This window comes from Apus apus, chromosome 1, assembly GCF_020740795.1.
Source record: "Apus apus isolate bApuApu2 chromosome 1, bApuApu2.pri.cur, whole genome shotgun sequence".
NCBI classification, from domain to species: domain Eukaryota; kingdom Metazoa; phylum Chordata; class Aves; order Apodiformes; family Apodidae; genus Apus; species Apus apus.
The window spans coordinates 27,390,986-27,403,724 of NC_067282.1; the positions used below are offsets into that span (position 1 = coordinate 27,390,986).

The following is a 12,739-nucleotide window of genomic DNA, read 5'->3' on the forward strand; positions in this document are numbered from 1 at the left end:
ATGACCAAGCCCTGGGTTTAAAGAGAATGCAAACTCAAGGCACTCAAAACCTCTGTGCTCTGGAGTCTCATTCCCACAAAGCAGAGTACCACTGATGTATCCTGTATTTCACCCCCCATCCTGGGGTATCCCGAGTCCTCTTTGCAAATCCCCTGTGAGAGCTGAGCTCCTCCTTGCCCTCACTCCATCCTCTTTCAGGAACTGGGGGGAGGCCTGATGTCACTCATCTCTCTAAGCACAGCCCTGCTCCCTGCTTGTTCCCCAGACCTCACAGATCCACGTAAAGGTGGACCCAGCCATGGCACAGGACAACCCCTATGAGTCAGGGCACATGTGACAGTGAGGCAGGAGAAGGGCTCGGGGAAGGAGTAAGTGGGGGATTCAAGTTGAGCACTGATCCTCTTGGATCCAGCCGGCCTCCCCCAGGCACTATCCTGAGCAGTGGGATATACCCCAGCCATCCCAATGGGCCCAGGGAACCAGCCAGGGTCTGGAGTGATGCTGACAGGGAAATACAGTTACCTGCTGGAATTTAAAACAAACAAAATGTCACCAGAATGTAAAACAAAACCAAACCACACACACACACAAAAAGACAGATGAAAATCAGCTTCTTTAATAGCTGCCCATTAGTAAACATTTTTCAGTCATATTTGCAACTCGAAATTTGCACTATTCTGGTTATGCATTGAGAGGCTGACAGGAAAACAGGCTAGAGATGCAAAAGCTTGAAAGTCCTTAAATCTTCCTCCTACATTTCACTTCAGGGATACCAAGCAGCACGAACAGCAAGAAGAAACATATATCTGCAACATTTCCACAAATTGGAGATACTTTATTTGTACGGCAGGAAAGAGATTAATTATTTTAAACTAGCATTTGCTTATTGCTATGTGGGATTAGGCAGCTATTGAAGTGTTACCACCTGCTGGGAATCCCAGAACTTCCCATATAATCCTTCCCCTTCAACATTAAAGACGGAGCACCTCACATTTTATCAAAATCTAATCACTGCCGACCAGTCAGAGTGTTCAGGGCCAAAAATATGCTACCTCTTGGAAGAGACTGAGTTTAGCAAGAAAAGTCTATATGTGATGTCTGCCACAGCCGGGGGTTAGAGCTGACATCCTCAAAGGCATCTTTCATTCTTATTTACACATCAGACAATTTTACATTGTTATCAGATAATAGCTTTATTAAAATTATGCATCTAGATTCACCAGGCTGAAACTGACAGCACCAGACTCTCTGTGTGCAAGAAAAAACCCCCCACATTAATTAGCTGGTAAAGCCTATTTTCATCAACATTTGGGGACCAATCTCACAAAACCCTGGGATTTCTCAGCTCCTTTTGATATCAACTCAGTGATTCAAGAGCTAGCTGGCCAGCAACATTCGTCCTTTGAAATCTAAGGGCTAGGGTAGACTGAATATATGGATGAGATTTACTTTGGATTATGTACAGTGAAAGTAAGTTTATTAAGCACAGGGAGATTTGAGCGGGTGTCCAAGCCATAATAAATAATGAATGCAAAAAAATTAAATACATTAGATTACCTCTTATGGCATAAGGGACCGAAGGCAGTCATCTATTCTTTCCTTTCCCCTTTAGATTTTTAAATATATGTATCGATCTATATATTGACCACTGTTCATGGAATTCCCCTTTTAGCAAAGTTTATCTTGAAGATCATAGTACGGGGAGCATACACGGCACAGCTGATAAAATAGAGAATTTACGTCTGAGAAGCAGGTCTGAAACACCACGAAGCACCAGCACTAAAAAGCACCGGGAAGCAGCCCCCTGGGCTTTGCACGGATTCACTCATATACCCACACGGTTTCGTCTGGTCTAGCGACTGATCGAAAGCAGAAATCCCTCAGCATACTGAAAAACGCGAACATTAATCCTACCGACCCCCGGCTCGGACTGCCCCAGAGACGGCTGCGGGCGGCGGTGCCAGCGCTCCCGCACGTCCGGAGCGCCAGAGCGCCGGGGCTGCCAGGCGGGACGGTCCCTGCCTCCAGGGGAGAGGCGATCACAGGGAAAATCGAGGCACCGAGCAGACACAAACCCAGAACCTGAAGTCACACGGGCATTTTAAAAAAACCTGAATAACCGCCCGTCGCGGCAAAGGCAGCGCGGTCCCGCTGCCGCCGCGGGCAGGCGACCCGCGGGCCGTCCCGGGGCCGGGGCCGGCGCCGCTCCCAGCCCGGGGCTGCCCGCGGCGGCCCCGCGGCTCCGGCCCCTCGTCGCCCACGGCGAGGCGAGGCGAGCGCCGCCGCCCCGGGGAACCCGCCCGCGCCCCGCCAGGCCCGGGATCCCCTGGTCCCCGGGAGAAGCTGCCGCCGCGCCACGGGACGCCGCTCCCGCCCCGCCCGCCCCGCGCTCACCTCCGCGCCGCTGCCCGCCGCTCTGCCTGGCCGGAGCGGCCGCCGCACCGGCGCCGCCGGCGGGACGGGCGCGCAGTGGCGGGGCTGAAGCGTGATCCTTGCCGCGGAGGAAACACCGGCCGGCGGGGCGGGCGAGCGCTGGCTCAGCTCCGGCGGCGGGGGGAGGGTTAAATGGCGGCGCGGCTGTCAGGGCGGCTGTCAGCGGGCGCGGGGCGGCGGCGGGCGCGGCGCGGGGGGAGCCCGCGCCCCTGGCGGCGGGCGCGGCGAGGCCCAGCCCTGCCCTGCCCTGCCCTGCCCTGCCCTGCCCTGCCCTGCCCGGCCCGGCCCGGCCTGGCCCGGCCCCGCCGCCGGGGTGTGCCGGGCCCTGGGGAGGGGGTGCCGGGCTCCGTCCCTCCGCGGCCCGCGCTCCGCCGCCCCGCCGGGCAGCCCTGCTGAGGGCCCTGCCGGGCCCGGGCCGCCAGCAGCTCTCGCCGTGCGGTTCGCGTGGCTCCAGGGTGCGCGGGGATGGACTTTCCTCTGGTCGTGAAGAAGCTGGAGCGTGGCGGTGCGGAGTCAAGGTGACACCGTGGGAAGCGAGGCCAGCCCTTCCAACCTGCCCACGCTTCTGATTCTCCACAGATGTGTGGCCATCTCCGCTTCTTGCACCTCTCCGGAAGCTTCCTCTCTGGTCAGTAGCGAGTTCTCGCCACAAAATCAGCCCCCTCCGGCTGGGCACTGTTACCAGGATCTGTTCACGCACCCGCTTGCACGCTGAGGCCGGGCGCTGGTGTGGGTGGCTGTCTCTGGAGGAGAGCAGCGGGCAGACCAAAGTGCCCTGTCCTGGGTCAGCTGGAAGTGGTGGACACGAGGCACGAAGCGATCCCATCCGTGTTGAAGAGCACCGCCAGCTCCTTAATGTGCGGGTCGGCAGCTACCTGTGCATGGGTGTTTGTTGTGTCTAGTGCTTATGGATAATAATGGCTGTCCTCACAAGATAAAACTATCCTCTTGCAAAGAGACTTCTTTAAAATAAAGCTTTCCATCTGTTTTGATGCATCAGACTCATCAATTTCTCTCAAACTACAGTGAAATTTATTTCCGTGACATTGCCTCTGTGATTTAAATATACCCACAAAGCTACCAAAGGATTTCAAGGGGTATTTAAATCAGTCGCCATTACATGTAAGGAGTCTTCCTGCTTTCCTTGATTCATCCCCGACAGGTGTTGGTGTGACATAAAGGCCTGAGAGGATTGTCAAAAAATAAAAACAAAATGAGCCATTGCTCCTAGTTAACCTGTATAATCTCTATATTTGACAAAGAAAACACAGCTTCAGCCTAACAGGGGTATCCCTGCCGCACGTGAATGCTGAGCCCAGGCAGCCGATGAGGGTTGCCACCCTGTGCAGCCCCCCATCACCATCCCCTGACTTCCCATTTTCACTCGGCTCCAATCAACCTGTGCAAAAGCCCTGTTCCGAAGGCTCTCTGAGGTCTGCGGTGCCTAACACTCCACAGGCACACTGCCATCTGGAGTACCGTCAGAAACCTTCAGGAAGGCGAGGAAAACACTTGCTAAGGAACTTGAACTGTATTCTGGACAGCAGAGTCAAGGGTTCATGTATCATAAAGATTTTTCCTGGCTGTTTTTTAACATTTTAATTTGAATAATCTGAACTCCTTCTGCTTTGAATAAAATTGTATACAGGTTTTTTTTTAACTCGGCCATCTTTTTTAGTGTAAGATTTTGTTCAATGTTTGATGTTTCATAGGAGAAGGGATACACACGTGTGCCCACTAACAAAGTGAAGGCCAGTGGATTTCACTGTCAGACACTTAACTTGAAAGATGCAGCTACACTGTCTCTTACGTGTCTCATGGTGACATAGGTCAACACTTCCTTTCAACGTATAGAGGTTATAGGAAAGACAGAGACTTTTAACTAGGGTCTGTAGTGACAGGACAAGGGGGAATGGTTTTATACTGAAAAAGGGTATGTTTAGATTAGACATAAGGAAGAAATTTTTTACAGTGAGGGTGGCGAGACACTGGAACAGGTTGCCCAGGGAAGCTGTGGGTGCCCCCTCCCTGGAATTGTCCAAGGCCAGGCTGGGTGGGGCTTTGAGCAACTTCATATAGTGGGAGATTTCCATGCCCATGCAGGGGGATTGGACTAGATGATCTTCAATGGTCCACCCCAAACCAAAGCATTATTTGATTCCTTTGAGTGCCGAGGAGCTTCCCACACCAAGCCCTGGTCTGTGCGAGTCATCTGGCAGATAGAATTTGGTTCCAGGCTGTGCCTCCTGTGCACAGGTACACAGTCATGCCAGAAGCTCCTTTCACATTGATCACGTAAGGAACCAGCTGACAGCCTTGGTCCTGAGTTTGGTTTGAATTAAACAAGTAAGAAATCATGTGGTAATAAAGTGTGCAGCAAAAGGCTTCCTGCTCCAAAAGGTCTGCAGAAGTCCTAGGGCTGAAACTCCCTTGATGCCTACATTTCACATCTGAAAAATCTCATATTGGTGAGTGTTTTGCCAGGTTTTTTTTCCTCTGTGAACACAGCTTCTTAAAAATTGAATCACTAAGAAAAAAATGTCAGTCCTCCATCATAATGCAGAGGAGAAAGTAAAGAAATTGACACAGCAGGAAAGAGTCTAGAACAAGTGGCAAAATGTTTTAGCCATATCACAATGTTGTGCACTTATTATCGTGCCTTTAATCCAATGGCCTTGAAATATTTTATGATTTATGAATGATCATTGGTTTTTTGTTTTCCCAATTGATGAAAAAGGCTTTGTCTTCATTTTTCTTCCAGAATAAACTGATCTGCTGAGATTATGCTCAAATTGTAAAGCCAGAAACAAAACCAAGCTCAGGTCACTGTGCTTTTCCTTCAGTGCCTTCTTTTAGACCCATCTTGCTTTTGTGTCAACATTTCCAAAAAGGGAAACAACCCAAAAAATAGTGATAAAAAAACCACAAGTCGGCCCCTATACTTACATGGTAGAAATTGTAAAGACCCCAGACAGCAGGAGGATGGGTACGAGATAAATACACAGGCTACATTATTAAATCCTTTGAAGCACACTGGATTATGTTTGCACATAACACACCTGCTGTGATGCTAAGCACAAAGATCTGTCTTTGTTAACGTGCCGTCCAAATTTCATCAGGAACATATTTTTCATTAAAATACTTCAGTGGAGCTGGTCTCTGAGGCATCTGGCTAGCGGTGGATGAAACGCTGGGTTCCTTGCTGTTCAAGTTGGTCTCCCCGGAGAGCGGGAAACTAATAACAGAAGGGACAGGAGAAGGAGGGAGCAGACGAATACTCATTTAGCCCACAACCGTAGCATTGAGAACAACATGAATTTAGACACCAAAGGATACAAAGAGAGAGTGACCTTTAATTGCTGAGCTGTATTGCCAGCTGGTGTGAATAAACAAACGGGGAGCACGCAGACAGATCCCACCGGAGCACCGACCCCAGCCAGCCACTGTGCTGAGATGGCCCACACGGCTGAAACATTACAGGTTGGATGGGGCTTTTAGTAACCTGGTCTAGTGGGAGGTGTCGCTGCCCATGGCAGGGGGATTGGAACTAGATGAACTTTAAGGTCTCTTTGAACCCAAACTGTTCTATGAGTCAATGATCAGAGGCAGCCGCAACAGGAAGATCAGGCAGGAAAAAGCATCCTGGCCTGTATAAACAGGTTTACCTGTTTTCCAGCTGCTGACAGCTGTGCAGAAAATACTTGCACAAGTAGTGGTGGGCAATGTCAGAGGCTGTGGGCAGCTGCCCCTTGCTTATCCAGGTCAGGGCCGTCATGTTGGCTCCAGCCATGAGTTGAAACCAATCTGCCCTATTTTACCCAAACCAAATTAAAGGCATTTATATGAAGGACACCACCACCAGATTGGTTGTTGGTGATTTTCAGTGGGCATAAGGTGGTGTGCTGGTTTGTGACTCTTTCATCCCTGCCAGCACAGTTGGATTAGGAAGAAAATGTCTTCTTTTTCCATTGGCATAACACCAAGATCGTGTAGTAGCACATATTGTCTACAGACCACCAGGTGTGAAAGCAGAATGGCTGGCTACTGAATTCCTTCTCTGCTCTGCAGTGGGGGCAGAGATCTGACATTCTGTGATTTCTATCTGTGCAAATATGCTACAAGTCTCCTCTTGCTGATATTAAAATGACCTCAAGCTTCCTAATGGGAGCAGTAATAATATCCTGACTCAGGAAGAGAAGCAAGAGAAATCTCTATTTGCCTTCATCCACTCTGGCAAAGAAGAATTAATTGTGAAACCCCCAAAGTAGTGCTGGCTGGGCTACAAGGCAGTCATCTGTGAGGGATGAGCAAGGTAAAGGCCAAAACAGTAATACAAAGATTTGGTGATTTAGGGGGAAACTTCAGAAAGCTGGAAACTGAAGGGAGAAACTGAAACATGTCCCTTTGGAAATGATACCTCCGCATTGTTCAAGAAAATTTCTCAAGCTATTAAAAACAACAAAAAATTAGCACTGGCTGAAAAAAACCTACAGTGTTTACTGGAGAACTGACAAGAATACTAATTGTTTAACTACAGAAGACATTTAAATTAATAAAAATAAGTAGAAAAAAGGTAGAATTGTCAAGAATCAGTAGAAATCAGAAGCATAAAACTGGTGAAGAACTTAAAAGAAGATGTGATCTGCTGCCAGTGATGTTCAGGGATGAAGATTTTTCTGATTTTAATCTATATTTGAAACAAAAGCATGGTAGCTATTCTACTGATCTACTGCTGTGTGAAAAATCTGACTCGTCAATTGGAATGCAGAAGAGACACAGATGTTCAATAAATATTTGTGTTCTGTTTTTGGGTGGAAAACAGATGACAGAGCCATATTCCAGGATGGTAACAAAATACTTTCTGTTCCAATGCAAGCCTGAGAATGCAAATAAGAGCAAGCCTATTAAAAAGAAAAATTAAAATGAGCATCTCTGGATAAACTTCTATCCAATGATTTGTAATATTATTTTTCCTTTCAGTTAGTCTGGAGATGCTGTGGAGATTTCAGAGCACAGGATGAATACTTGTGTGAGGTTTTATTGGTTTGGTTGGTGTGTAAAGTGAGAGCAGCCCCAGCTGACAACAGACCTGTCAGCCTTATCCTGATTCCAGAGGCAGGGATGGAAAAGCTGATAATGAAAAAGGGAGAGTACCATCACCAATGCTACTTGACAAAGATTGGTGGAAAATGTATTTTAGATAAAGTTACAAATTTAGTGAGTAGAGGTAGCAATGTTCTAATGTAGTAATACTTTACATTTCCACAGAACATTGGGTTTGGTAACCCCCGACATTTTCATCAAGGACACTTCAGCAAAATTAGCACAGCATGCATTAAAAGGATTAAATGTTGATTAAGTAGTCTCAAAATGTCCTTTTAATGTGTCATCTTCATGCAAGATGTATTTACCTAAAGATCTAAGCATGGATTAAGCTTTAGCAATTTAAAACTTTTATCAGAGACTCTTTTAAGAGGATGTAACATCACTGCTCAAGTTTTGAGATAACGCACAAACTGGGAGGATGGTAAGTCCTAAAGACAGGTCACTACCACTGAGCAATTTCTGAGTAAGCTGGGTTTTAGCCAGCAGTACATATTTTAATGTACCTCCCATAAAATTACCTATCTAGGAACAAAGAATGCAGGACATGTTTTATAGGAAGTGCAGCTCCCTCCTGGGTACTCATTGCAAAGACCTGAAGATCATACTGAGGTGTTAGCTAATCCTGAGCTCTCATTGTCACATCACTTAGTTTGTGCTGCTGCCCACAGGTTTTGGGCAGAGACAGATGTCACCTTACAAGTCTTTTTCTACTATCCCACCTGAAAGTATTATGACCCTGTGCCAGAAATATGATCTTGATCAAATTGCTATGAGGAAACACAAAACTTAAAAGAAAAATGTGGAGAGAGTAGTTACCATTGGTATCTCATACAAATATTATCAAGATAAATTCATCTGTCACTATGAGAAGTAATCATGCCACCATAGTACAAAAGACAACCCCTGAGGGAGCAGATCTGCAGGAAAGCATCTGTCAGCTGGTGGGGAAGCTGAAGGGCAGGCTTAATCAGGTGAAGACCTCAGCCTTTCCGTCTGCACTCCTGGTTAATTACTCCACTGTCGTTCAGGCTCACAGTTTTTATCCTGTACTTAGGAAAAGTCTAACTTTGGACTCCCACAGGGAAACCAGGCTGCAGCGCACTTAGCACGTAGTGCAGTTTTACAGGACACCACCCTCAAACACCACCTTCCCTCTTTCTTAAGGTACCCATGGTAATGGGAATCCAGCAGAAATCTGACCTCTGAGCTGTGTGGATAAGGAGTGAACTGAGCATGAGCAGGTTCGGGCTCATGTTGGAGAGCATGGGCATGCAGTCTGTGGCTGAAGGTATAAAAACTGGGGCAACAGATTCCCTTTGCAATTAGTACTTTTGCCATTGCTTTTCTTGGTCCAGTGCTGGTGTTTGCAATTTAAGGTTGTTACTAGGTAACAATGGAAAACTTTGGGAAGAGCAGAAAATAGGACAATGTGGTGGACAGAAAGATTCCAAATGATTTATTTATCCATTTAAAAAATAGTTACATTCCTGGACACCTGGCATGAAGGGACCTCACCCTTAATAAAGGACTTATTAAATGTAAGGTCCAGCAACTAGAAGCTGAAGCTAAACAAACTCTGCTGGTGTACACCGAAAACATTTTTACAACAGGTAATGGTCATTGGAATAATTTGCCAAGAGCTGCGATGGGATTTCCCAGAAGTTGCAGTCTCTTGTTGTTCCTAAAAGAGGAGTTCTACTTCAAACAAAAATTAAGTAAGGGAAGTCCTACAGCTTCTGTTACCAAAGAGGTCAAACAAGATGGTCATAATAGTCTTTTCTGGCCTTGCAACCTATAAATAGATTAGACTCCCAGTGGAAAAAAATTATCCTTATCTCAGGCTTTCCCAAAACACTGTGGAAAAAACAATAGGAATGCAGAAAGATCAGAAATAGTCACTTTGCAACAGTTGTGCCAAGTTCAGTATTTCTGCTTGAAGAGATCAAAACATTTTGTGATCTTATTCCAGAACATTTTTTAAGCTCTTCCTTCTTGCTGTCAGAGCTCAGCCATACCCAATACACCCATTTTCAGAGCTGTTAGCTACTCAACGTTTGGTAATTATAACAAACGTTGGGTTTGAAGTTGGTGGGAGTTTTCCCATTCTCATTTAATGGATCAAACCAGAGTATTTTTTAAATATAAGGACACACCTCAAATTCTCCATTCGATGTGAAGTGAAACTCAGGGGAACTCTGACTGACAAACACACAGACAGAGCTGCTGAGTCTGGCTGAAAGAACAGATGTTTCTCATGTACCATGTCAAACACTATTGTATTTAGGCAACATTTGAAAAGGATTCTGCCTACATGAATTGAATCATCAAATAGCCACACTACAAATGCCACACCAGCAAGAGACACAAATTTATTCTGTGCAACTGTGCTGTCTTTATTGTTCTTTGCAAAAATACATGCTTCACACAGCATGTATCTTCCTGCAAATTTTTTGGTTAAAAGAAAATAACAAGTCTGTCCTTTGAATCTCTCTGAATGTTCTGCATATATGAAGCAAGGGAAACAGGAGCACCAATTTGTTTGACTGTTGACTTAAAAAAATACAGCGAAACAGCAATTTACCTTGTATCAGTCCCCTCCTTTACTTACTCCCTGAAGTAGAATCAGAGAATCATAGAATGGTTAAGGTTGGAAAGGACCTTAATCAGGTTCCAACCTCCTTGCCATGAGCAGGGACACCTCACACTAGACCAGGCTGCACAAAGCTTCATCCAGCCTGACCTTAAACACCTCCAGGGAGGGGACTTACACAGCCTTCCTGGGCAACCTGTTCCAGTGTCTTACTACCCGCATGGTGAAGAATTTCCTCCTGATGTCTGACCTGAGTCTCCCCTCTTTCAGTTTAAAACCACTACCCCTTGTCCCATCACTATCTTCTCTGATGAAAAGCCCTTCCCCAGCTTTCCTGTAGCCCTTTCAGGTACTGGAAGGCTGCTATAAGGTCTTCCTGGAGCCTCCTCTTCTTCAGGCTGAACAGGCCCAGCTCTCTCAGTCTGTCTTCATAGCAGAGGTGCTCCAAGTGGAGGCAAGCAACAAGTGATGTTCCTCAGGGGTCAGTACTGGAACCAATGCTGTTTAACATCTTTGCTGGAGACATGGACAGTGGGATTGAGTGTATCCTCAGCAAGTTTGCTGACAATACCAAGCTGTGTGGTGTGGTTGACACCCTAGAGGGAAGGGATGCCATCCAGAGGGACAGGTTGGAGAGGTGGGCCAGTGCCAACCTCATGAAGTTCAACAAGGCGAAGTGCAAGGTCCTGCACCTGGATTTGACACAACCCCAGGCACAATAATTCATCATCAGCTAAATGAAAGTCTGTAAATACATCTAATACTCTGAATTGAGCAAAAAAATGCAAAACATGTAAATAGTTTGAGCTTTATGCTTAGAGCAGGACTAGATTAGCACAAGTGTTGTGTCTAATCCAGCGGTACCAGCCCTGTTTACCTTGAACCTGCTGTCAAGTGTCGCTGTGAGCAAGGCAGAGCAGGGCTTAATGCACTTTCATCAGTGGGAATCTGAAGTCTCAGCATTCACAGTTCAGTGAGAACTTAGGAGACACAAGATCCTACCTGATCTTTGGTCTGGAACAGGGATATGAAGCAGGGTGGTTTCTGTCAGGTCTACCTCTCAAGAGTGTATGCTAAGTAGCAGGGTTTTCTCAACCTGTTGTCTCCTCACTCACTCTGTAAGTTTTTGTGTCTTGCTGGGTTTTTTAATATTCAAACAATTCTTTCATTCTAAACCACAGAGAAAAATTACTCTCAAGCCTGCTGGCCAGGACAACTACCTGGGATATATGACACTTGGACCTCTGCTCCAAAAAGTATGTAAGTATTTCCTTAAAATAAAGACAAATGTTGCCAAAAGACATGCCAAGCTTATTCTTTTAGCATGAGTACTTGCAGCTCAATCTTGGGAAAACAAACTGATAGTTGAAGCCATCCCAGCAGAAGATGACCTGGAACTGGAGTGTCTTGTATTTGATGTGAATGCCTGAAGCACTGAGAATTAGATTGAAATGGAAGCTGCTAGAATAGTAGAAATAACATAATTGTCAGATTTGTGAATCTTGCTCAGAAAAAAAAAAACACCAAACATTGAAGAGTGGGTTCCTCCTAAAGAAAACAATTATTTCACACAAAATCCAGAAGTAATTTTGAATCCACCATTCCGGTATTTTCAGTGTGTATTTTGAAAGAACTGTCCAGTTGCAAATGAGATCCTCAAAGGCTGGAGGAAACAGGAACTTCTGCTGTTGGTGACAGGCTCCTGCTGTCTCCCACTACTGTCTTTATGAATTCTGTGACAATACTTCCACTGATTTTACAACAGTCATAATCAGGCCCTTTGGACAAACTACAAAAGTCCTTTTAGAAGAGCTGAACACTGAAGAGTTTAGCTAATCAATATGCAACCAGTAGTGATTAGTAAAGATACACTTACAAGACTTCAAAATATACAATACACAATACATATATCTATACCTATATCTATATATATTTTTCAGATAAAATATGTTTGCTGTTCAGAGATCTGGTTTGTATTAGATCCATGCTTCCATAGGCTGAATATTCCTGGAAACAAAGGTAAAGGAGAAATGGAAAAGTTGCACAGATTCCTGAGCAGTTTTAAAAGAACCTCTCAGAGGTATAACAAGGCCTGTGTTCTCAAATGAAAACCATAATCATTATTTAAGACTGCTCCATAAAAAAACTAAACACTTTTTGAACAGAGCTGTGTTACAAACCTTTGCTCAAAGGACTGTATAATCAGGCAGCCCTGGCAAAATGAGATAATGTTTATGTATCATGATTCAAATATTCTAGGAATAATCAAATCATGAAAGGAAATTAGGTTAATATAGGCACCTTCTGTATTAAACTGGGATGATCTGTGAGAATGGCAGCTCCTGTATTTTCTTCTCTCCAATAATTCTGCTTCAATACAGAAAATAGATTTTTTGCTGATAGTACCAATGAAAATAGGACAGGGCAATGGCATTTTAGGAGTGTGATGTACAACCATGATACCAGCCAGCCATAATTCATAGAATGGTTTGAACTGGAGGTGGCCTTTAAAGGTAATCTAATACAAACCCCCTGCAATAAGCAGGGACATCTTCCCCTAGATCAGGTTGCTCAGAGTCCCATACAACCCAACCCTGAATATTTCTAGGG

At 45.5% G+C, this 12,739-nt stretch overlaps 1 protein-coding gene across 1 annotated transcript in view; it reads right to left on the minus strand.

Annotated features, from left to right (window-relative positions):
- THSD1 (thrombospondin type 1 domain containing 1) overlaps positions 1-2,520 on the minus strand; it is a 30,251-nt gene extending 27,731 nt beyond the window's left edge. Inside the window, exon 1 of the mRNA XM_051619568.1 lies at positions 2,395-2,520. The gene's annotated coding sequence lies outside the window, so the exon portion shown is untranslated. The remainder of the gene's footprint in view (positions 1-2,394) is intronic.
- Between the last annotated feature and the right edge of the window lie 10,219 nt (positions 2,521-12,739).